This window comes from Schistocerca gregaria, chromosome 3 (genome assembly GCF_023897955.1).
Source record: "Schistocerca gregaria isolate iqSchGreg1 chromosome 3, iqSchGreg1.2, whole genome shotgun sequence".
NCBI classification, from domain to species: Eukaryota; Metazoa; Arthropoda; class Insecta; order Orthoptera; family Acrididae; genus Schistocerca; species Schistocerca gregaria.
In genome coordinates, this window is record NC_064922.1 from 426,555,317 (window position 1) to 426,583,099 (window position 27,783).

Genomic DNA, 27,783 nt, shown 5'->3' on the forward strand with positions numbered 1-27,783 from the left:
TGCACACTCAGTTGCAGAGTGAAAAATCCATTCTGCAAATAATGTGTTTAAGACAATGAGCGAAGTTTTTCTGAAAATATCTTTTAACTTTAAAAATTGAAGCATTTTCAATTGTGCAAATCGAAGGGTACAGCACCAACATTAAATTTAAACTATAGGCAAGAGACAGTAAGATAGGTTTCTTCAACATTTTTGGATGTACATATTGATGACAAGTTAAATAAGAAAAATATTTAGACCTTCATAAGAGACACAATTCTGCCACTTTCTCTCTCCATGTCATTGAAATCTTGATGAGAAACAAGTCAGTGTGTTGATATTTTTTTCGTTTTTTAGTCAGTGGTGTTATACAGATTTTATTTTATTGCAGGCCATCTCCAACAAAGAAATTTTTCATTGCATAAAAAGGGCCATAAGAGTAATATGCAGTATGTACCCATGATTACCCTGTAGTAAAATATTCAAGTACTTGAGCAATTTAACAGTTTTTGTCTTAAGAAATTTGTTGTATAAATTTAAGCAGACTTCAGAAGTAATAACTACTCCTGAAATTAAAATACTGAAAGAGAAAAAGGAAAAATATGTGCTTCAACTTAGAAGGGTGTGAGTGATGATGCTTCCGAGATCTTTGCTCACATTTCTAATAGTATTAAATGGTAAAAGGCAGCAAAGCTAAATTTGAAAGGAAAAATGTTCCTACCAGGCTAAACCTTCTGTTGCAAGGAACATTGTTTTATTTATAAACTTGCAGCTTATTTATGTACTTATAACTGCAATTAAACTGGATCTAATTTTCTGTCTTGTAAGTGGTCAGAATGCAGATGTATTTAAATACAAGTTAGTAACCCGTAAATTGCTCATTCCACATCATTGTGATATATACTGCAAGTGGCTTATGGAACATGTAGCAAACTAACAAGTTACTGCATTTTTATTAGGAGTGGTGTGATTAATTTATTTCGGGCACCAGTAATTCCTTACATCCCCTAGATTTCTAGTAGAATTTCATCATTTGCATTGTTAGATTCCATGGAAAATAAAAGTGTACATAATGGTGAATTTCGATGCCACACATATGCAGCAGTACATAATCTTACCCATTATCATCTACAGCCACGATATGACATCCACTGCTTGATAAAACCCTCATCCAGACCTAATACGCATTATAGTCTTCAGTTATGTATATCTGTACTGCTCCTACACATTTTCTAATGTCTTCTACATATCTTCCATTAAGTCATCATCTGCCTCTTTTTCTTTTTATTACTTGATATTCAGCAAAGAACTTACTTTGTACACCTACCATCATTTCACCTGGCTATATGTCCCAGTTAGCTCCATTGCAGTTATACATTACACTCATAATAACATCTTCCAGTTATTTTATAATACATTTTTGGGTTTTCTTTACACTCTTATTAATTCCCAACATATCCTTTCCATTGCCTGAAGAGAGTCTACCATTTTTCCTACATTAATTTTCGCGCTGAAAATTCATCATTATTAGTCAAAACTGGCAATACACACTCATTGCAGATTTTTTTGACAAAGTGGTTTTTAACATTCTGATAGTTTCACAAAAGCGCTCGAGGCCATATTTACTTTACCATTTACTTCTTTTCCTGTACATCACGTCATTGTCAGTTACCGTAAATGCAAAATCTGACCAAGTGGTTAATGACTAATATTTAGTATCTTCTGTTCAATATGTTGATAAAACATTATTTTAGTATCATTATAACTATTTTTCAAATACGCTTTCAAAATTATTCTCTTAAATTCCTCCTTGAGCTGCATCAGATGGAAACAGCACAGAACCGTTAGAAGGCACTATTAAGAGGTACATCTTCCTTTTTTGACACTTTACAGATTTCATAACTTTCTCTAGATCTTCTTAGAACAGATATGGTATACTATTTCCTTGCCTGACTCCTCTTTGAATCCAGAGTCTCCCAATGTAACATTTATGTGTATGTTCGTCAGTCGTTTGTTTCTCAAGGCCTGATAGTACAGAATTTCTGTAGCAAATATTAACGCATGAAAAACAGAGGAAGGCAGAAGGATGGGAGAGTGGAATATCAACAGTGATCAGGCCACAGAATGGAACTGGTAAACGACCAAAAATGTGCTTCCAGTCACAGTTTAGCCATAAAACCAACGTTGTCGTTCACACTGTCCACACATGATCGAATGAACTCATCTTTCACATGCTGTTCCCTAGTAGTTAATTTTTGTAAGCATGGTGTGCACCCAAAACATTGTTCACTGGGGTGGTTGGGTAATGACTTCACATCAAAGAAGTGCTTGTTAACTTTAGCCACTATTTTCTCAAGCAAGTTCCAACACGTCAATATGTTTTCTGTCCAACAAAGTCTGGCAGATATTTCGACTAACTGTTACAATTTCTTAGCACACTGACCACATCTAGGATCTGGTATAGTGTAGCTTGTCGTCACTATAATGGTATTTTCTGTTTCATGTGTCTTACTAGTCATCTACATTTCAGCTGCTGAGTACTGTGTGATCTAAACCGAAAATTTCTCTGGAATCAGAAATTTCATCTTGTTTACGTACATTATTTTTAATGAATGTTTTTGTTCTGACATACTTTCCACGACTAAAATGCTCTAAGAAGCTTACTTTATGAAACTGTGCTTTAATGTACACGTGAAGTTCCTCTTTAATACAGGGAATCTATTTGGAACAACCAGTGATAAGATACGAATATGTATTGGCAAATTACACAGGTAGCATTTTTTTATGTTGCTTGCTTGCCACATTAGCCTATAAACTAAATATTTTAAAATATAACTTAATGTTAAGACAAAATTAATTTGTGTTTGACGTTCTCGACTTTCTGTCACTGATTTTAATATTGATCGAAATACTGCTTAAACGTCATATTACTTTTTTTAAAATGTTGCTGAATTCTCATTCGAGTCTCTGAACATACAATGAGCCTCCCTCCTTCCAAAATATTTCGTTGTTCTTTTGTAGGCCATCAGTAATGTTAATTGATTGTAAGCTTTATACGCAGATAAAGGCTTAGATATTTTGTTTTTATTCAATTTCTGTATTACTCTAAGTTTTGTCACATATTCGTGTACGACCTCATATCGCGTGGTATTATCGTTTTAGCTAAGCCTTTTCGTTTAGGCTAGGTTATAAGAGGGTACAGGATCTTTGCTTTTGCTTCTTACAATGTTTCCACACGTTTTTGTTTTTGACAGCGAGATGTCGTATCTTCTAATCTTCTTCGTTATATTCAAAAGACATCAGATGCTGTATTTCACTGCTAAGTCATTAAGAATCCAAACATGGATTATTCTGATCCCCAATAACTCAGTGTAAATCATCGTTATCATATAAGATCATTAACATTTTAGTGGTTATCACACTGAAAAGCGTTCATATCTGTTCAAACATTCAAACCAGCGTTTTCTGAGAGCTACAACTGTCATTTATTAATACTTGACATGTAAAAGTCTGTTTCTAATATTTTCTTATTTTTGTTTTAAAAGGGTGTGAGTAAATGTCCCATTGACCGATTTCTTTTTGTGTAAAAGCCATTCGTAGATAATCCTAAAAGCTCAAAAATATAGGTAGGTATAATTTTACTACACTTCTGTATAAAATTTTATTAATGATGTTTATTTTTTCCTTTGGGGCGAGATATATCTATGTTTTAGCTTTTCTGTTAACACAGTTTTTCTCTGTTAATAGAATGTTTAGGTGAGTGAATACTTTGTTCGACAGTTTGTTCTTATTTCGGTACTGTTAGAATTTTGTATTTTGTTTTCTTTGACGAAGCCAGTGCAATATGCGCGAAAAACTGACAACTACTACTATGGAACTGGCGTTTATTTTACGAAAGGTTTCTGTGCTGTTTTGTTCTGATAATATATTTGATAACATATTGATTTCCCTGAATATGCATAACCTGCCGTATTTTACAATAAAAGAGATTTCTTTGCAGTATAGCACGTTGCAGATCTGTACTTTCGTTTAAAACTTTTTGTAATCATAAAAAATGTTTTTGCCTGTTATTCCCCTACTTAACATTGGTTATGAATTTTGTTAAGCAAATAAAATGGAATAACTTACTAAGCTAAACAACAATTCTGTTGTGTATTACTTTTAATGTTTCATTTGAGCACATAACGGGCTTTATTTCGTATCTTGTTACTTTCAGTGGGAAAGATACATATAAAGATAATGAAGTTGTTGTCCTCTAGTTATTACTTTTGAATTTCAGTTTCGTTCTGTCATTTCGGATACTAACTTCTGCTTACATCATGTGACAGTTTCCAAATGGTTTTAAACTATAGTACATTGCAGAAATTTCGTATGAAAATCATTTACTTCTCTATGCATCATATCTTTGTTGGTGTTGTAATGCTTATTTAGTACTAAAGCGAAAAGAAGGAAATTAGGCCTTAAGGCTCCAGGGGCGATGGGGTCATTAGACCGAGCACAAGTGCAGACTGTGGAGGAAGGGACAAGGAAATCGGTCGTTTCTTCTTTAAAGAAACCTTCCAAGTATTCATGTTACGTGGTTTAGAGAAACTACGGAAATCCTAAATCTGGATGGCTGAGAGGGGAAATGAATCCTGGTTCCTGCGAATCCTATTACAGTGTCTTAAGCACTGCACAACCTCACTCGTATTGAGAACTGTATGTGAGTAGAAGATTCGGAACTAATTGTACTTGTATCTGCATTATCCGTCTAAACTCCCCTTTTCTTTTTCCATACCTTTGTGCAAACTTAGTCAACAAACTGGTTGGAAGTTCTTGGTGACGATTTCTTGTGTTACCCACTTCTACACGATATCATTAAGCTAATTACTGTTGGTAGCCACCTTACTATTATGAAAGGGGTAGATTGCTGAAGTTGGGTCACAGACTAATAGTCTGGCCTCAGTGGCAATGTGTGAATGAGTTGTGCTTGTGTGAATGTAAGTGCGTTTTCTACTTAAGAAGAAGACCTTTTGACCTAAAGCTCAAATGTGTAGCAGTCTATTTGTTGTGCTTGTCTGTGACTCAATGTCTCTTTCCGCCAGTTACATCATATTCATTACATTATAGATTCAGAATTGTGGTCGATTTTCACTCATATTGCTTCATCTCACTGCGATCGTCATTTATTTCACATTCGTCGATCAATTCTTTTCATGTCAGTGGATCTAATTAAGGTTGTAAAATCATCAAAGAACCAATAGTTTCTGGAATACGAATAAAAAAAAACTGAGCAACTTCTATAGTTTTTGCAGCTCAGAAAATGAAAGCCTAAAGCTAAACTCTTGAGCAATAACCTGATCTTGATCCCAAAGAAAATGTCTGAGACTATGTGTTAAGTGTGACTGAAACGTAGCAATCAAAATGTTAATAATTTGGCAGGTCTGCCTGTGCTAATAATCAATGAGTTGGTTCGTAAGGATATGGCATAACCAGGGCCGGTAAGATAACATTTCCCCTCGTCCCCTCCCCCCCCCCCCCCTCGTCCACCCACAACTCACATTAATTTCCTGTCCTTAGGCAGTTGGCACGACTTATAAAACGAAATTTAAATCAATTTGTCAAGGAAATTTATTGTTTTTTTCCTTCGACAATATGTACTACGTACATGTAATTCCGTAATAAAAATTAATTTACTAGTTTTATACCTCACTTGGTATGCGGGGCATCCACAGCTGTTGTTTGTCTATTTCAGCTGCTAAAACCGCAACACCTGTCACAACCTGATTTGCTAATCACTCAGTCACAATTACTTTCATAACCATAAAGTGAATCTTAAGATAAACAAAGAGATGAACCTTAAATAGTGATCACACCTCCGTGAGGATAAATAAAAGGCGGCCCTTACCTTCCTGCTTGAAACTGGCATATGAAATATACACCCGCCATCCATAAAATGATAGAGAACACGAGGCAAGACGAAGTCCAGCATATGGAGTGAGCAAACCACAAGCGAAGTGGCCAGTACGAGTTTGTTGGCTGCACTTGCTGGATTTCGTCTTGTCTCGCGTCTTCTGTCATTTTATGTGTGATGGATGCGTATTTTATATGTCAGTTTCAAACAGGAAGAAACGGCACATGTGTTATTTACCCTGTTGCAGATCTAATCTCAGTTTTTAAGTTTCATCTGTTTTTTATCTCAAGATGTGACTTTACAGTCACGAACCTAGCTGTGACTGAATGTTTAATAACGCAACATCTGGCATCTGTTGCGGTTTTCTCTGTTGAAATGAAGTTCAAACCACTGCTTAATATTAAAAGCAGTCAATTCGTTTCCATTCAAGATAACTCCTGAGGTCTTTAAAAAATTTTAGTGAGTTACTGTAATGTTCTAATTTCAACAAAATAATGAAAATATATAATTTCTGTTTTTTAGAGGCCCATCGGTAAAATGGGCTCTTACAGGATCACATTGTTATTCGTCTATTAAGGCTCCTTTTCTTAGGAACGGGTAAACATAACAAGCTGAAACTTATGTGAAATAGAAAGTCTCCCTTCTCGGCGTAAAATATGTAAGCTTCTCAGTTCATGTAGTCAAAATATGCGGGCTATTTCTGTCACATATTTTGATAATCGCGAACACACTTTTCAAAAGCTATATAGATGAACTCTTTATATTCATCATTAACTCTGTACGGAACCCTCACAGCAAGAGTCCAACTCGCACTTCTCCAGCTTCTTTCTTTTTATTCAATAACGAGAGATTTTAATTTTATTATGGAGGCTACAAATTGTTTCACATTCCATTGAAAAAAAGTAGGTTAGAAATAAAATAAAATTTTATACTTGCGTGTTAAAAGAAGACTCTGTTCAACAGAGTAAGTGGTATGTCACAAGTAAAGGAAACTCACCAATAAGTTGTTAAATTTTAGAAAATTTGCCATCAAAGTAGTTGGAAACCGGTAAACGTAGTCCAAATTGTTACATGTGCAACTGAAAAGGATAATACTTGTACCAGATTTTTCGTTATACAAAGCAGAAATTAATTAATAAAAGCATGTATAAACCCTACAGTTGCACAGTCCAGTGTGTCGATCAATACGCCACTTCGATAACAGGAAAAAATAATATAGTTTGCATTTCTGATACTTATTCCAGGTTTTATGTCTTTTGTATGGTTTCAAGCGTTTGATCATGCTAACAAGACAATATCAGTTTTTTTCTCTAGATCTCCTGGCACCATGCGTCCCGCGTCACACCAGGTCATGCATTTGAGAGAGTATTATGCAGCAACATTTTTGTCGGAATAGGTCAAAGAAGGGAAATGAGTTCGTTGTAATGGATGTTCGTTGTAGGAAGCCACAGACACGGCTCAGAGAAATTTCAAGCGAGCTGTATACACTTTTTGATCAAAACTACCCGGACATCCGTTAATAGACATTTACATGGTCTGTGTTCAACCTACGCTTTTATGACTGCTTCAACTTTGCAGGAGACACTTTTAGTGAGATGCCCTTAATGTCTGTGCAGGATTAGTAGTTCATCTTCGTCAGGAGCAGAAACCTGAGAGGGTACGGATGTTGGACGCTGGGTTTGGAGCGAAGTCGACGATCTAACTCATCTTCATGGTTTCCCATTGGGTTAGGGTCGGTACTCTGGTCCGGACTGTCCACTTCACGAATGTTCTTCACGAACTATTGAGTCACAAATAACTTTCATCTCCGGACTGTTCCTCTGGTTCAAAAATGGTCCAGATGGCTCTGAGTACTATGGTATTTAACAGCTGAGGTCATCAGTACCCTAGAACTTAGAACTACTTAAACCTAACTAACCTAAGGACATCGCACACATCCATGCCCTGCGACCGTAGCAGTCCGTGGTTCCGGACTGAAGCACCTAGAACCGCTCGGCCACCAAGGCCGGCTGTTCCTGTACAGTATTACAGTATGTAATACACTATGCTATAAAATGTGTCCATATCCTTCCGCATTTTGCGTTTTCTTAAGCACAGTAAGGGGAACACACACTAACCACGAAAAACACTTGCATACCATACCATCTACATCTACATCTACATCTACATCCGTACTCCGCAAGCCACCTGACGGTGTGTGGCGGAGGGTACCCTGAGTACCTCTATCGGTTCTCCCTTCTATTCCAGTCTCGTATTGTACGTGGAAAGAAGGATTGTCGGTATGCTTCTGTGTGGGCTCTAATCTCTCTGATTTTATCCTCATGGTCTCTTCGCGAGATATACGTAGGAGGGAGCAATATACTGCTTGACTCTTCGGTGAAGGTATGTTCTCGAAACTTCAACAAAAGCCCGTACCGAGCTATTGAGCGTCTCTCCTGCAGAGTCTTCCACTGGAGTTTATCTATCATCTTCGTAACGCTTTCGCAATTACTAAATGATCCTGTAACGAAGCGCGCTGCTCTCCGTTGGATCTTCTCTATCTCTTCTATCAACCCTACCTGGTGCGGATCCCACACTGCTGAGCAGTATTCAAGCATTGGGCGAACAAGCGTACTGTAACCTACTTCCTTTGTTGTCGGATTGCATTTCCTTAGGATTCTTCCAATGAATCTCAGTCTGGCATCTGCTTTACCGACGATCAACTTTATATGATCATTCCATTTTAAATCACTCCTAATGCGTACTCCCAGATAATTTATGGAATTAACTGCTTCCAGTTGCTGACCTGCTATTTTGTAGCTAAATGATAAGGGACCTATCTTTCTATGTATTCGCATCACATTACACTTCGCTACATTGAGATTCAATTGCCATTCCGTGCACCATGCGTCAATTCGCTGCAGATCCTCCTGCATTTCAGTACAATTTTCCATTGTTGCAACCTCTCGATACACCACAGCATCATCTGCAAAAAGCCTCAGTGAACTTCCGATGTCATCCACCAGGTCATTTATGTATATTGTATACCGCCTCCTCCTCCGTACTTCACTGTTGACGCAGGTAACGCCCTCCAGGCATTGGCCAAACCCAAACCCTTCCATGCATCACCCGAATATCTCGTTTCCAGTCATCCGCTATCCAGTACCGTCGCTCTTGACGCAACCTCACGTGACTCAGGTGACATCCAATGACTGGTCGACGTGCAGTCACTGAACTCTCCTGTCCGAATCATTCTGTTATTGCTTCTGTAGCGACAACACACTACGTTCCGTCTTCTTTTATACCGACGGGACCGTCTCTCGTGACATGTAGTGGTCAATTCCGCATTAATAGAAGTCGTCGAATGCTTTTGTTCAGACAATGTGTAACCAGAACAGTGCGAGCGATGTTTTGTGATGTAGAAACATTAGGAAAGCACTAAACCCTGTTATGGCGAGACTGGGAAAGCTACTGATTGCGACAATCGGAATCTTGAAAATACTATACGAAACGTTCATAAAATATCTCTGTTGACCGCTTGCATGGTGTACAATATTGCAGTACCTGTGTTATTCCGAATTACGATGTAATGTTCCGTCGGACATGCATGCCTCACATGTACGGGAATATGCATAATGGATGAACGAATAAAGGGCCTAGATCCAACGTTGACGACGTATGGCAGTTTCCGGCTGGCTGTGAGTCGTGTTTGTACGGCCGAATGGACGCACGGTAGCTCAGCGTGTTCGGTCAGAGAGCTTGTTGGCCTCTGTAATAAAAAACTGAGTGGAAGGATCAACAAAACGAACTTGACTGGATTTCATGTGTCGTCCACAACGATCAACAACGAACAAAATGGGAAAAAAAGAAATAAAAAATGGTAAGGCGCTCGCGCGCGATAAGAGGAAAATCCGGGTTTGAGCCCCAGTACAGCAAAAAATTTTACTGTCGTCATTCCATTATACAGCTGATGGTTGTCCATGTTTGTAACTGCGAATCCATTTCATGCACTTGTGTAGTACTCTCGCTGCAGATAATGTCCAGAGATATGCATAGAATGATCCGCTGGGAGGCGATATGACTTTCTTTTCATAACTGCTCTGTTGCCTCGCTGATATCTGTTAGTGCGGTGCAGACACAGCAGTGTGAAAATGTGGAAGAATGTCTTGTAGAGTGGTGTGTCACGTTCCACATCCGTGTTTTTGGAACTGTTGCGATGACCTGAGTCTGTTCTTAGTCGTCTGGGCTCGGACAAGTAGTTTGGATGGCTAGACACGCACAGTTGTTTATGTAAACATTCCAGACAACAGCATCCTCGACCAATGCGCTTTGTAATCGGACCCTTTCTGTACCTGCAATATAATGACCCTGTCCACAAAGCGATGACCATTGTTTTCTTTTATTGCAGCCTGTGATCACAATAATTGTCGTCAGTCCATCGATTTCAGTCAGTGGTGAGTATCTTCAGATCTGTTTAAAATGTGTGATAATGTAGTAAGGCCGAGTGACATAATCAAGAGATACTCTTGCTTTATTATATGAGGACTGTCACCACAGACGTGAATCGACAGTCTGACAACATTTTGTGTGATTATAAACTGGGATAAAAGAAACAAGTCTACTCTTCCTAGTTCACTGTTTCTATCCGAGACTACGTCGCAGTATGACATGACCATTTTAACAAATCTGGTGTTTTCCCTTACCTGGCCAACTACTAAATCCCAAATGAATCCTATCAAATATCTTTGAAGTGAGGTGGAATGACGGTTGCATGGCAGATAAAATCGGTCAGAAACCTGACAACACCTGTTTCCAGTCCTTTTTCACTCGTTTCTCCTCTTGTGTCAGTCTCTTCATCTCAGAATATCAACTATGTCCCAGTTTTTAATTTACATATACTTATATGTCTATTCATCTACAATTTATCCCCCGCTATAGATCGCTCTAGAACCATGGAAGTTATACCCTGATGTCTTAACACACACGCTATCATCCTATTTCTTCATCTAGTTGATGTTTTAATTCTGCAGAGTACCTCCAGTATATTGTCCTACGAATTACCAGTACTACGTGTATAAATTAAAATTGACAGGTAAATCAGGAAATGAGGACCGATTATGCAGAGAACCATCGCATATCTTATCTCATCAGTGACAGACAAATCAGAAAACAAGGACAATGACACATCACTCATTCTGGCCTTATTCTATGAGGTGATCCAATACACGACTTTATAAGAAGGATAAAATGACAGATGTGCTAGAAATGTGGTCATAATTATTTCGGGAGTTAAAAATAACTATGAGTTTTTCTAACTGATTTGTGTCTTTTACTAGACGAACATTTATTTGTGCTTGCATTTGCACAACAAGAATAACAAAAACTCTAAGACAAAAAGCAGTACTATACAAATATGTATAGGGAAAAGTCACCATACATTCGAAAAGACAAATGGAAAAGAAAATTTAACTAACTGTAAATAAGGCGTCCATGCAAAATAAGTTAGGAACTTATGTTAAGAAATAATTGACACACAATGGATTACAATGATGTGAAAAGTAAACTATATTATCGAGACAATAAAACTGCAACGAAATTAAAAGTAAGAAAAAACTTCGACTGACGTAAACTTGTTGCTCCTTTCATGACACCATACGAGACGACAGCTTTTAGGGCGTGGCAACTTTCACCACTGAACACATTCATATATCGCTTTAGACTTAATGACGTCTGAGGGAAAGGAAAATTTTTCTGTAAGATATGTTATAACGCAATAGACGAAACTTATATACAAATGGTTGGTTTAAGCTTCTTAGAAAAGACTGTGGAGTTCAAATACGATGCTACAGGTAACATTGTGTTTTAACTGTGGGGAAGAGAGACGAAGTTGCCTGGACGCAATAGTGAACAACACCAGGCCCCTTATGAATAACGTGAATTTTAAAGTGAAAATATTCAACATTAGTCGAAGTTTATAAAGAAAATTTCAAACCGCAAACAGTCAATAGTTAGTGCAAATCCTCAGTCAGTTACATCTGTTTCAGTCATGATATACAACATCCTGTCTTGGAGTAAATCTGCTTATAGTTTACGACACGATTGGTATGTAAAACTAATGACTGGAGAGGGAATCTAACAAAAATGTTGAAAAACCTTAAGTGGGAGACACACAAAGGAAGATAGCGTACATCAAGCTGTTCGGAAAACTCCAAGAACCGTCTTTCATCGCGGAAGCATTAGAATATCATTCATCACACTGCATATTTAACCTGCAGAGGTTGTGCAGACAAAAATATGCAGCTAACAGCTCGCACTTAGATGTACAACCAGTCTCTTTTTCCAAAGTTCTAGTTGCGAATGGAACAGCAAGAAACCATAATAAATTTACAACAAAAAGCACGTACTGAAACACATTTCACAGTTGTCCACACTGTTGCTAACCATGTTTATAAGTTCATGGGACAAAAAATTGTTGTTTTTACAGTTATATTAGTATTACACTTTTTATTATGCAAATTCGTAAGCGAAACATCTGAATACTTCCCTGCAGAGGTTGTGTTGAGTCTAGTAAACTCATTTTGACAGTCAGGTATGAGCAACAAAATGTGACAGTATATTGAGATTGAAAAAGGAGCTTATGATCTTGAGTGAAAGTCGAAAATTTTGAATGTTATATGGAACAGACTTAAAGGCTTTCCACAAGAAGAGTGTCAATTGATACAGCTAAATATTAAGATAATGCTCTTGCACTCTGCAAATATAGCTGACATTCTCAAGTACCTCATCTTGGTAACATTAGGACAAGCTCTAACACAGAATATCAGTGATAAATGCAGGAAGCCTATGAGATAAGGAAGAGTGTAGGAGCAACAAGTCTTTATCCTGCATATTTCATTTGGTAAGCAGCTTAGCAAGCACCAAAATGCCATACAGTGTCACAGAATGTGAAATCACAGAGCATATGCAGCATTCCATCAATGCCGACGATAAATTGCTCTGAACATGAGATTCAACAATGTTGCAACTATGACAGGAAGTAGTAGATTTAGAATGTCAATGATTATTTTATATGTTTCCTGGCATACATCACTTCTCTCCTGATACCTGTTTGACATGTGACAGATGTTATACGTTTTAGCAGTGTGATACTAATAATTAGTGACTCTAACGCTTTAGGGCATAGGAATTACATGTGATTATCCTCATCAAATGTAAGCATCGCATTCCCAGTGTCTCCCAAAACGCATGTGGCAGCGACATGACTGAGATGGTTTCAATAAAATTATCATGTAAACAGCGGAATATGGAGGAGATGGCATTGTATTAACGCTGTTTGGACTGTACTGGGAGCGTATAACATCTACTGCATTAGTCATAGCGTTACACTGATTTCTTTATTTTTTAATGCTGCTATGAAGATCTACCATGCAAATGATATTCTCAGACAGTATCATATTCCACAAATCTTAACATTGTCTGCACTCTTATCACAAACTTTCATTACTGAGTCAATAGTAACTGAAAATTATTGTCAGGTATATATTCAAGCTAAGCACATATAGGTACATAGAGAGTAATATTTCGATACTTGTTCTAGTCTAACTTGCGTCACTGGTGAATACGCCCTAAGGTGCTAAGATGCTGTTTTCCTTTGCACTGTAAATTGTCTTGTGTAGCAATGTTCTTTCTGATCTTCTATAGTACACAAACACTGTACTGCTGCCAATGCAATAAATTGTAACATTATGCATTCGAGAGTTCATTTCATCTGTAGCTTCCTCACCTGGGTCTTCTCACACAAATGAACTTTTTCTCATTATTTCATTAATAATGTTTTTATCTACTTTCATTTTTTATTCATGTTGTTTACAAGCTTGTGTGAATGATTATAGTTATATCATATGTAATTTTGTTCCATTATTGTGTCCTATGTTACTGCTCAGCACTATTTCCTTTTTTCAAGACTTTTCTTTCAAAGTCGCTATATTATTGATGTAGACTATGAGTCTAACGACTATGATGTCGGATGCCAGACTCATTCAGTATGCTGTTCACACAAGATTTTCTCCATTTTATATTTGGGATTAACTGTAATTTTAAATTTTACAAGATTGCTTAAATTTCTTGTACAACATATTAGTTCCTTAGTTAGGGTAGTAAGTGGTTACTAAATATTTACTTGTGTGGGCTTGACTCGCTGCTACAAATTCGAAAGGCCTGTTCCCAGTGAATATACAACTGTTACATTTTGATCTGAAAGAGTATGAGAGTATGTAAATTTCTTAAATAAAATCTTTTAATTAATTAAATTGTACTATGATTAGCTAAATATGAAAATGAATCAACTGCATCAAATAGTATGAAATTATTCACTAATTGTATTTGTCTATATGTAAATAATAATTTTTATTAAATACACAAAGATGAATTAGTACTGGTTTTTAATTAATATCATGTTCCAATTTTAAAGCTGTGAGCAGAAATGACTTTTTAAATAAATGGGTGCTCTACTCAATTTTAACTTTGGATCTGCAGAGTTCTTTACATACTGCTATCTAAGCAGTGTATACTGGTATTTACATACAGAAAATGAATAGTATAATATTGTTACTTCAGATGTATTAAGAGCTTTAGCAATATCATCACACTATATTTGACCACAGCACATACTCTTTTGCAAATATAACATTATTGACATGACATTTCTAGTATAATGATTGTAACCACTTTTGTTCTTTCTTATATGTCTGACATAGCTAACATGCTGTGTCTCAAATGAAGAGTTTTTGATTTCATGTAGTCATGATTAAATTCATTGAATATAAAGCATCAACTGACATAAGCATCATAATCCCTTCATGAAAGATATGGATTGCTATTATATTTAGGTAAGGGCTATACTTAGAGAAAACAAATGCTAACTGAAGAATATCTGGCTTTATTCTAACATCTAGAAAACAAACTCCTTCAGTAATTAAAAACAAATAATCTACACACATAATATTAGGAACATACTTCTCAACTTATATCATTACTCAAAAATGTGTACATATGAGACAGATGGCTATATTTAGCTTGAGTGCAGTTATATGAACTGCTTCTATGTGCCGCAAAATTTATTTTTTTTGATTCTGTTTATACTGCAAAATATTCAACAGTATTGAGCGTACTAACAAGTCCACATCATTTCTGTCACGTAGTTTTGAGATATTCTACTTCTTTACAGATGCGTAACTGAAACTTGCTTTATGTCATACCAGAGTGTTTTTTATAATTGAAAATATGTACAAAATTTTGATTTCACATTAACATTAATGTGTTTCTCATCTATAATCTCATACTTGATCGTTTTTTATGATAGTCTCTTTGGTTAATGTCATTCTCATTGTCTAACATCAATGGATTGTGAAACTAGTTGACTCCTTTCTATCTTTTTGAATCAGCAGCTACAATAATGAAGAGAAGTAATGTCAGGAATAATCTAAAATTAATGTTGAATTCTAAAATACATGATCGTAAACACATATACAGAACGTTTCCACTCTCATACTGACTAGTTACTAATATCAATCTGCTAATGTGCTATGTTTTTATGTTCTTAAATTAACTTATTTGGATCTAGTACTGGCCATCCAGTTCCAAGAGATGTGTTTCACATTATCTATCTTTAAACTTCGTTTTGACTGACTGTAATAGATTAGTTTCGTTGTGAATGTCTTCAGTACACATTTTGTGATCTGACTTAGATTTACAGTATGTAATGTATCTTTAACACCCAGGGCGAACCAGAACCCCACCAACAAACTTTCAGAGATAACAGTTTGGACGAACACAAGGTAAAAAAGTCCCACAAACATGGGCTCTAAAATGTGTAACTTAAAGAGCTATGAGCACTTGTTCATCTTCGGTATTGCGGAGTACAGCTCTTCTCCTGCACGCTCATGTTTTGGAACAAGTTAGTCTGTATCAGAATAAAAAAGTCCAGTAAACATATCCTCTGAAATGCATTACTTAAGAGATACGAGCATTTGTTCAGTAGGATGTAAGTGCTTCACAGCAGTGAAGATGAATAAATGCCATAGCTCATGAAGTATAAATATTAGAGCGTATGTTTACTGTACATTTTCTTCTTCTTTTGGTCCACACAACCACCTCTGAAAGTTTGTCGATGGAGTTCTGGTTCAACGTGTGTAATTTCTTTATATCTGGTTGTGAAATTTCCGATGATTTGCTCTATGAATTGATTTATGTATTGATATTCTTGCTGGTATATTCCTACTTTTCATGAACACACATGAATTTCATTTTATTGCTAGTGTACTTAGCTTCCTATAACTTTTACTGTGATTTTGAGTGTGGCTATTTGTTCAAATATACAGTATTTGAAGTTTTTGTGTGTCATAAAGAGGATTTTTTGTATATTGTGAACCTTTGTGTTATTCATGGTAAGTCATATAGTCATTCTGATTTGTTGCTCATGTCGTTATTTCATATCCGCTTTTCAACTGTAATTTAAGTTTATTATTCAACCACTGAAATGTCTGTAATCATAGCCACTGTCCTTCCCTAGATTTACACTGTCCATTCATTGCAGTTTCGATAGCTAAATCTGAAAAACTTTGCTGTATGAACCATGTGTTTCATTTCTTCAGGATTTTGATCATGTGGACCTGTGAAATTTACATCCAGTATCAGGCCTGTTTCTGTGTGATACCTGTCTAAGTTGTGACTGTATGCTTTCACTTCTTTCTTTATGGAACATCTAGTGCATAGATTTCTTTCGATATATTTTTCTATCATGAACATTGTGGCCTCCAATTGTTGGTAAATGAGACGATGTGATCTGTTCGGTAAAGCTGTACCTTTTCTTAAATATCATGTAGATTCCATGGTAATATTGTAGAGGCAGCAAAATTCAATAGCTGTTCTGAATTCAAAGCAAATCAGGATGCCTACACCATATTCACTGGTATATGATTAGTTTTGGACTATCTGTGACTCTCAAGTCAATTTGACAGTGTGTGTTATAAAAATATCTTTCAGAATAGATGCATTATTCTGATAAGAGCAGTCAACACATTTTGCATCTTTTTAAGTTTGCAGTGCTGGATCAAGATAGGATATCTTTACATCACCTCTGATGATACAAGCATAACCAAACAAGATGTAGAAAGTAAAAAATAGTCCGTGGAGCATTTAAAAAAGAAATCAGTTACAAAATACAGTACATCATAAAATTAAGAAATTGTTGTTTCCAAAGTTTAAGACAAATATGTTGACATTTGAAGTTCAGTTGGAAAACTGCCATTTATTTGAGAGGAAAGAGTAGACAAATAGAAATATGCATTGGAAAACTGTGCAAAGAGAAAGTACCATTCAAAAGCATGGCTAACGAAAAAAATATGAGGCCAATGCAAAAAAACCTCGTTTGCAGCCCACTGCCAGTATTTTGTTTGTTTTATTTGACCTATGTACATTGTGTTTTATAAATAGTTCCAATTTTCAAGTATTGTTTCATAGCATTATAAGCAGCTTCTTAACTTGTGTGAACTTCTGCATTGCTATAGTAATAGTGAAATGTAAAACACACATTAACGTCAGTGTCAAATAACATAGGCACAAAGGCCTGGCATTGTTATTAATCAACAATGGAGCTTCACTTATATATATATTTTTTGTAAGCTGTCCCATTCGTACAAATAATGTTTTGAGAGGGATTTCTACCTATATATATATATATATATATATATATATATATATATATATATATAGGTATAATATAGCTACTTTTTTGTTTGCAAGAAAGTAGGAATTACATTTGTGTATATATATATATATATATATATATATATATATATATATATATATATATATATATATATATATATAGGCAGAAATCCCTCTCAAAACATTATTTGTACGAATGGGACAGCTTACAAAATTTTCTCAAGTACTCATTCTTGTAATCATAGAAAATGTAATACTTGCCATGATGTATGTGAGCTTCACTTAAACTTACATTTCTTTATATTTATGTATATGGCAAATTTTTCATGGTATTATTCTTTATTTCAGAAAGTGTATTATCTATGTTGATTTGTAGCTGATAAAGTGACTTTCATACAGTGTTTTGTCATATGATCTTTTTGTAATGGCAGTAGAATTCGAGTGTTTCTGGAAAATATTTCATGTCTTTTATTTCAATCAGTGAATGTGTATATTACATACTGTTCTGTGTGCTAGAGATGGCATCTTATTTAGTGTGTTTGTGTTGTCACTTAGTATCTGATGTGTGCATTATTTATGTAACCACTTAGAATTTTCTGCATAGGTATGGAGATTCCTGCACTGAGCAATATTGTACAGTAAAAGATCTGGTCTGTTATGTTATCGTCATCATCAATATCATCATCATCATCATCATCATTTACCCTTCCAGCAAACCGAGTATGGTTGTAAATAAGCTTCTTGCAACTTTTCTTCTTCTTTCACAGCTGTTGCTCAAGTATCTTATGCCAGCTGGCACCTGGCCTGTGAGTTTCTTCTCCTCCCTACTGTCACAAGTTTGATATCTTTCCAGTGGAATTTTATTCAAACTAAGCCTGAGGAGTTCTTGTAGTACCCATCGTCTTCATCTGCTCATGACATTGCAATTGATTGCGTTCAATAATCTCCAAGGAAGTTAGATTAGGGTTTGTTGTGTCGTCCAGACAGAGGTCATTAGAGACGAAGTGATCTCCAGGAAGCTTCTTTATAATCCAAGCAGTTGCCATATATCTCATTCCTTCTTTTTTCGCTACTTTTTTTGTTTGCAAGAAAGTAAGAATTACATTTGTGTGACCTGCAGACAGTTATTACTCAGTTTAGTAACTGTTGCTGATTCTAGCTCATATGTTTCAAATTTTTAAGTAGGAGATATATTTTATAAATGCTGATCTTAGAAGCGCGTTTAAATGTTCCTGTACAATTTAACTGACGTATCGCCTAGGGAAAAGTGGACAGCTTTTTATTCTGTTTCAAATCTCTTGAAGTGTGGTGTTTCAAACGAACTACATGCTACCCATTCACTAGAAGCATTCGCCCTTTCTGCCTCCCAGTCGCTAATCCTTATATGGTCTGTTGAAGAGTTCCTCCTAACACCAAACCAGCTACTTTAGATTAGCTGATTTTAAAATTTGCTTACGTAATTTTTAATTCCAGAGGCCTTGTTCGGTTTTTACCTCCACACTGTGTCGTCCCAAATAATTACATCGTCTGTGGAACAAAAGGCATTACTGTTTGATCCTTCCTTATTTCTGCTTTTCAAGCTTCATCAATTATCATGACGATGAGGAATGGCGCCAACCAACTTTATTTTTTGACTCATTTATAAAAAACTGGCTTGTGATTATGGACCTATATACAGCTTTTGACTTCATCATATAATCACCTCATAAGTGCAGTGATGTTATCAGAAAATTTCTCCTGATTCAGATACTTACTTCTAAAACCATCTTGTTGTTCCCCAAATGAAGGTTAAACAACATTTATTTTAAAGGCTGTCACGGAGGAATCAGCCTCAAATAATTTGAAAAACATTTCCTACCATGACCGGTTATGGACAGTTATATCCTTCTTCAGATGGCTACACTTCTATTATTACAGAATCAGTATATAAGTACATTCATCTGACGCTGGATGTAATAGCACGAAATCAATCATGGCAGTAACAGAAATTTTCTTACAAGTATCTATGACTAGTTGTGTTTTCACTCAGCAACCCTTGATTGACTAATAGCCAAGGACTGACTAATAGCCAAGCACTTCAACTAGATCATGGATGGATAAAATAACATTTTATTATATTGTTCTGCAGGATCTATTACAGATTTTTAGTCTGCTGGATAGGATAGTTAGGCCTCTTTATTTAGTACACTTATTCATATCGTCCTTTACCAGATAAATATTCTATACAGCCACTAAGGCCTAATTTTTCCAAGTGTATTCATAATTTCTATATTGAATTCAGCCCATCCAACAGCCTTATTATTTTTATTTTGGATCTTGTTTCTTCCACTTCCAATTAGGCAAACATTACACCACAAGAATCATGGAATTCATTGTACGCAAGAGCTCGTCTCTATTATAGTTTAACATAATACCATTTCAATTCCATTGGAATAAAGTATTTAAACATCTTTGGAACTCCTGTAATATATTTGTCTAATCACCTGTCACCTCATTGTAAGGATGTTCTGATGATTCGGTAGATTCATTTTTAGTTTTTCTTGTCTTTTGAGACTGTATAAAAGTTCTTATTTCCATAGCAGTAGCAATGTATTCACATTTCCAGTACCTTCAACCAGTTGATTGACTTGTAATTTCTTCTGTCTGTCAACTGACAGCTACTCATCTACTACACTTGGATCCCCTTGTGTTTTTCGTTGATTTAGGGCTCATCTTGCAAAGTTCTTATCCCTCGTATTCTCTTCCAATGATTTTTTTCTTTAAATTTTTGCATCTCTCATCCTCATATTACATCTACTGCTCCTACCACAAACGTGTTCAGAATCTCCTAGTGTTCATCTACTGATTGTAGTTCTCCTCTTGGCAACACTCACAGATATCTTCCGTGTTTTTCTCTTTTACGCTTATTTCAGTGAGTCACCAAGTTTTTATTTTCGGAATTCATTATAACAGACAGTGGGAGGTCTTGCCCATACAATATTTCCTACTAACACTCTGTGGCCTTCACCTAGATCTTTACTTCGAGTGACGCTTACGTCACTCGCCATCCTCCACACCTTTCGACCTGTCAATGTGTAAGCCATTAGTGCATCTGTTTTATCATCTTATCGATACCTTGTTATGCCATGGAAGTCTCTAGCCTACAATAAGGAGTTGTCCACCATTATACTGTTTTTCATGCATAGATGCAGTAGATGTTCTTCCTGTGCAGTTCTACCTCCCACCCCAGGAGGGCATTATGTATCTTCTTATCTTGCTCGTTGTGACCTAGTTTGTCTTAACATTAGATTTTCACATTCCATGTGCGTTTCCATGTTACTGAGGAAGTTTGACATATCTTCTTTGAGGCATTCTATTTGTGGTGCATAGACTTAGAACAAACTCCACTTTTCTCAGTGAGATTCATGTGCTGTCTGATTATTCTTTGATTAAATAACTGATGTTGATTGCATGCATGTTTCCCTTTCCTCGGCTCTCTTTCATTCTCCTGTCAATAGAGCCTGTAGTCCGATCTGGGATTTCCATCTCGATAACATGTCTGTGTTCGGTTCTGACTGCTAGTGTAACAGCAGGATGTGGGCTATTTTACTTGTTTTGAGAGCGAAATATTCTCTAATATGCTAATAATTGATCTTATCTATAATTGTTTTGAATTTGTTAATTTCTGATCGTTGTTGTTCTATCCACTTGTTAGTAAATGCTTACTACAGATGGACTTGGCTTTTCCCATGTTCTTGAACTATGTGCTGTATCGACAGCCTATGTGGCTCCATTGGTTTTCTAGATCGATGAAGCTTCTCTTCAAGTTTATCGACATAAATATTCCTTCTTTCTATGTTCAGCTAATTTGCATGACTGAGAAGTTAACTGTCTCTTCAAGGTATGGCAAGTAAGCTAACAACATTAATCTTATTTTAAGAATGAGTAAAATACAAAGCAATACATGCACTTTAAGGAGGACTAATAGAACCAAAAGAAATACCATTTCTTGATTTCCTGTCTTTCACTGATGAACTTCAGACAGAAGTTTTCAATGTTCTTGAAGAGCCTTCATAGCTACAGTAATGGTCCAAGGGCACAAAAGACCCCAATATGTTTTGTGTCTAAAGGACATTCCCCACTTCATGTTATTAGCCATTTCCAACAACATGTATGAAGGGTTAGACTAACGGGAAATATATTATTGTAAATTAATCAAAGAAAACAGACTGGTACCAGCAAATCCTTTTACATAAAAAATTAATCTATTTGTAGTGTCTAATGAAATCTAAACGATGACACTTCTCAAATGGAATGTACTGTTCCAAAGAAATGTACTAGAAAACACAGACTGTTTGACAATGAATCGAACTTCCATTCGTTTATGTATGTGAGTTTGTCATAGAAATTCTGCCTGACATTGGGTAACTTGAGAAATAATTATTAATAAAAAGAGTTGGGACATTCGAGGCAATAATGACACTAAAAATTCTCTTAGGAGATAGGTTTAAGAAAGACAAGCCTAAATTTATAGCATCTGTAGATTTAGAGAAAGCTTCTGATTATCTGGATTGGACTACACTCTTGAAATTTTGAGTGTAGTACAGATAAAATACAGGGAGCGAAAGATTATTTACAACCTGTACAGAAACCAGACTGTAGGTACATGAGGACGTGAAAGGGAAACCATGGTTGAGAAAGGAGTGAGACAGAGTTGTATCCTATTCGTGATGTTATTCGGTAGGTGTACTCGCCAAGCTGTGAAAGAAGCCACAGAAAAATTTGGAAGGGTAATTAAAGTTCATGGGTAAGGAACAGAAACTCTTAGTTGCCAATGACATGTAAATTCTGTCTGAGATGGCTAAGAACTTGGAGGAGTAGTTGAATGCAATGAATGGATAGTCGCTTGAAATGAGACAAGATGAAAATCAACACAGTAAAACATGGGTTATTGAATGTATTCGAATTAAATGAGACTATTCTGAAGGAATTAGATTAGGAAATGAGAAGCTTAAAGTAGTAAATGAGGTTTGTTATTTGGGTTGTAAAATAACTGATGATGGCCGGAGTAGGGAAGATATAAAAACTGCTGACAGCAAGGGAAAGATGAATTTGTTAATATCTAATATCAGTTAAAATATCATGCAGTCTTTCTGTAGATATTTGACTGAAATACAGTGTTGTATGGAAGTGAATCGTATGAGATAGGCAATTCAGAGAAGATGAAAATACACGCTTTTGAAATGTCGTGCTACTGAAGGAATCGTGTGAGATAGGCAATTCAGAGAAGATGAAAATATACGCTTCTGAAATGTCGTGCTATTGAAGACTGCTGAAGTTTAGATGTGTAGATTGCGTAACTAATGAGGAAGTACTGAACAGGATTGTGGAGAAAAGAAATTTGTGGTATAATTTGACTAAAAGAAGGGATCGACTGATAGTTTGCATTGTGAGACATCAAGGAATCACCAATTTAGTATTGGAGAGAAGTAGGGAGGAGGGGGAGGGAGTAAGGATTGTAGAGGGAGACCAAGAGATTAATACAGTATGGAGATTCAAATGGATGTAAGTTGCGGTAGTTATGCAGAGAGGAAGAGGGTAGCACAAGATAAACTGGCATGATGAGCTGCATCAAAACAGTCTGTCGACTGAAGGCCACAACAACAACAACAACCATTCGTTTATTAACGTTCACTAGTGATAGATAGTAAATGAGGAAATGACATTTTCTTTTGATTGAGTAATGTGTGCACATTGTTTGTACTTTACCCGTTTTTAATATAAGACCAGTGTTGCTGGCTTGTTTGGTTTATCTGCCATTTCTTGGAGACACAGTGATTTTTGATGCATACAAACCAGTTAAAAATAGAAAAAAAGAATATTCATGATAATGAGCTTGAGTAGTGACGGTGATTCGAGCAGGAGGTCAATGCCGACATACATGCTGTTAATACAGGTTGTAGTTCAACAAAATGTAGAGAATCTAGTTCGTAAGTAATAAGCATTTACGACCTTATGGAAATAAAACAAGAAGTATAAATCAATAATTTCAAAACAATATGAGATAAAAGCAATTATCGGTAATTACAGACCATAAATACGCTTCCAAAAACAAGAAAATGACATGAATCTCTTGATTTAACGAGACAAAGTGCAGAATAATATTTAAGTTCAATCTAAGGGCTGCTGATAATTTTCATGAATCAGTTATTCATTGTCATTCATTCACTCCTTTATTCATACATCGTGTCCTGTAAATCCCATCCTAAAGGTCAAGTTATACATTAATAGCCATACTGTGATCTCTTACCGTAAAGTATACTAACAAGAGATTATGACTAGTGCTAATCTGTTTATGAGTTCATCCCATTCATAAGTTCATCCTAAATTCAGTTTTTCTATTAATCAGAATTACCATTATGAAGAATATGCAGTGACACGAAAGTACCAGATCCTTGGGTCCCTAAAGAGACTTCTACAGTAAACTTCGCTATCAAATTTACACGATATTCCTACTGCATACTTCTATAGAATAAATGATTTTTGACGTTAGCCGCCTTATCCCAGAAGACTATATGGTACGACACTATTAACGAAATTATGCAAAGTATGCTACCAGTCCTGTCACAACAGTGAGATAAATTTCTAATTCAGAAGCAGGCACAAATTTGCTGGTGCCCCTCAACTTATTCGTGTTTTACGGACTAGAAGACGCTACGGACTGTAAGTTGCACCTTAATTTTTGAACAGTTTTTTTTTAAATAACATTTTTACCATTTTTACTTTTAGATTGGAAAGATAGTCTAAAAAATTAGTTTTTAAAGCCGAACTGACCTTTAAAATCCCGGAAAATCATCATCTGAACTTTCTTCTTCTTCTTCTTCTTGTTGTTGTTGTTCTTCTTCTTCTTCTTGTTCTTCCTCGTCGTTGTCATCGTTGTCCTCTTCATATGTAAGAAGGTCTTCACTGCCATCAACTGCTTTACGTATGGCGCATTTCTTGAAATATTTAACAATAAAGTCATCTCTCACTCTATACCAGGATTGTTTTATTTATTGATTGTTGGTCGGTTTAAAGGTCTCTTCGGCGTGAATTCATCTTGAGTTTCATTCATCATCCATTTCTTCCGTTCCGCTCTCATACACACTTTAAATGGTTTTAGGTTTTTATCGAGGAATCGAGAGGTTGCAGTTGTGAAGTAAGTCATCCCAGAATAACAGCAAGCTCTGTATTTCCCTGTCTCAGTTTTTCTTTCATAGAGTTTTTCAAATGATTTCTAAACTGATCTAGCACAAGAACAGAACTATTATTCAACAAAGCACCATTCCTTCTGTCCCACACTCTATTAATCCATAATTTCATTCCAGCCTGGTCCAACCAATCCTTGTCCTGCATGTGAACAACAACTGGTGATATTTCAGAAGGTTTTGGGACTGTTTTACGCTCGAATGTTATCATTGGAATAGTTAAAAACCTTCAGGACAACATCAAAGGACAATAGTGTAGGGCATTTTTCATGTCCAGTTGTTTTTATAGCTACAGTTTTAGCATATTTCTTGGAAACAGTTATGTTACTCGGCACATCAAGTGTCAGAGGAATTTTGCCCATATTCGCTATTTGACGTAGTTCCACACAGATTTTTTTATGTTGAATAATAAAGGGTCGGAAAATTAATGTTTTCTTTTAATGTTCTTTTGGGATTTTTTGAGATATTTTGGTTTTGGTGCGCATGACGCTTCATAAACCTGTAGCACCAACCAACTGCGCCCTTAATGTCAGTTAATTTCCACTGTAGTGCTAGCTTACGGACCTGTATCTGAATCATTTTTGTATTAATTCCAGTGCAATTTCGATGGTGTTCTTGAATCCATTTCAATGCGTCATCTCCTAGTTTTGACCATTTTGCATTCAATCATCTATTTAAAAATTTAGTCTTAGTCATTTTTTCAGTTCTTTTTTACTAGCCCTCCAATCGCGAATAATTTTTGCTTTTGTGGAGGGCCGAAATGCCGCTCAGCTGCTCTGTTTCCACGTTGCCCTGCATCTGCTATTACTTTCAGTTTGTAGCCCACATCATATGACTATCTTTCATTTATTTCCATTACGAAACTAGCTACTAACAAAAGTATTGTACTGTTACCGATAATGCAAATCACTTTCAGTTCAAGTTCCCTGGGACCGTAGGCTGCAATGACGCATAATAGGCTGGACATTGTACTGATTTTGTGATAGCGGGTTGGGATGAAGTCAGTGTTAGCGAGCTTGGAAACCCCGCAACTCATGTTCGTCGCGTCGGTGTACCGCTGCTGCCAGTTGAATCCAATGTTGCCAGATACAGATACGTTTCCCGCAGCATCGAATATAGGGCCACTTTTAAGACTGGTGGGAATTTTAAATCAAGCACATTTTTATATTAATTTCGACTATAAGACGCAACTGAGTTTTGGAGGCTATTTTTCTAAGAGAAAAGTGCATCTTATAGTCCGTAAAATACGGTATCCATTTGGATGCCTAGGATCTTCACTCAAGCAGCCTCATCCAGAGTACGCCCATTCATCTCTACTTCTGCTACCTGTAAGATATTATTATTTGTTAAGAATTGTACAACATGAGTTTTGCAAAATTAAGGCTTAAGCTATAAGTTGTGAGCCAGTTGTAATTTTGTTCCATTATATATACACTTCCTATTCGTTACGCAGACGATGTTGCATCTATCCACATTATACCCAGTACAAATGTCATCCATGTCCTTGTGCACTTCCTTGTGATCGTTCAGCGACGACTTTTTCCTGTAGACAACAGCATCGTCAGCGAACAATGTAATCAAGACTATAATGGGAGCACTACTAGGTGTTTTATTCATCTCTACATCACTTTTACAAGGATGTAGGATATGTGATATTACAATTTAAGTACAACAAAAATAACTTTATTCATATTCACAGACATTTATATACTTACAGGTGTAGTTCGACAACGAAGGTACAAGTAGTCGGCGGTGGCCTTCACGAAGGAACCATCCCAGCATCTGCCCGAAGTAATCTAGGGAAACCGTAGAAAACCTAATCAGGACTGCCAGATGAAGAATGGAGCCTCCACCTTCCCGAATACATGACCAGACTGTTTAAAGCAGTGCTACGTCATTCAGTTTATCCCTAGTGTCCAACAGTTTTACAAAGAAGTTATTTAATAGTGTAAAGCTTAGAGTTCCACTGTTCACTCACTTAACACTCTCAGACACTGCACACATCACATACTATACACATTTGATTTCACAATGTAACACTGCACAATACCAGCGGACGTTAGAACTATAGCGACGAAGTTGGTTTCGAATTTCAAATTTTTTGACCTGTAAAACTGGGTCAGCATCCCTCTATAATGATTTTGCAGTGAACACATAATGTGTTGTGGGGCGGTCACTCTGTTGTAGAACTAATTCAAAAGCCAAGATCGCTTAAATATTGTTTACTAGATGACCCGTTTCAACACAATAAGGGGCCACCATCGGATCTGTGAAGATATAAGATGACAGGTTTGAGGGAGGACTTACATGAGTTACTCTATATACATTACTATTACTGCAATACCACATAATGAGTTTGATGTTGTGTTCACAAAGAAGACGTGGTGTTTGCGTTATAAATTGCTTAATTTTGTGAGTCAGATTTCCCATGAAAGAAAAATAAAGAAAAAACATAGTGTGAATGTGCTATGTGAAATAAACGATTTTTGAGTTACTCTCTTCACTTAACCCCTACTCTGTTTTATGTAGGTCATCCTTCAATGTACAGAATGTATTGCTTAACCGGCACTTTTTAACTGTCTTACTTAAGTTCTCTTTCCTCTTCTTGTGCAATTTACTGAACAATTTTATTTCTTGTAGTATATGCTGCTTTGAGTATTATATGTACTGGTAAATGTAAGTTCAGTGTAGAAGATCTACATAGATGGTCATCAACAGAGCTGTTCATGCAGTAATTAAAACGTTATTTATGACTTGCAGCGCTGATTGGTAAATGTACTCATGTTGTGTGTTTAAAATCCACAATATTTTGAATAGGTCTTTACGGTGAATTTGATTACTATTTTTTGTTATTATTCTAATGGTCGTTTTCTATAGTTTGAAAAATGTGCTCGCATTTCCCAGAACAGAATTCCATGCCTAAGATTTGAGCGTACACGTGAATAATATGTAACTAAAAGACACTGTTTACTGTAAACT

General features: G+C 36.1%; 1 protein-coding gene across 2 annotated transcripts in view; it reads left to right on the top strand.

Moving 5' to 3' along the window:
* Nucleotides 1-27,783, top strand: part of LOC126356207 (protein sprouty-like) — a 523,717-nt gene that overhangs the window by 163,733 nt on the left and 332,201 nt on the right. The window contains exon 3 of one of the 2 annotated variants that reach the window (XR_007565603.1): nucleotides 26,522-27,193. The exons of the other annotated variant lie outside the window; for it this stretch is intronic. The gene's annotated coding sequence lies outside the window, so the exon portion shown is untranslated. Of the gene's footprint in view, nucleotides 1-26,521; nucleotides 27,194-27,783 lie in introns of those variants that run through there. 2 annotated transcript variants of the gene reach the window in all.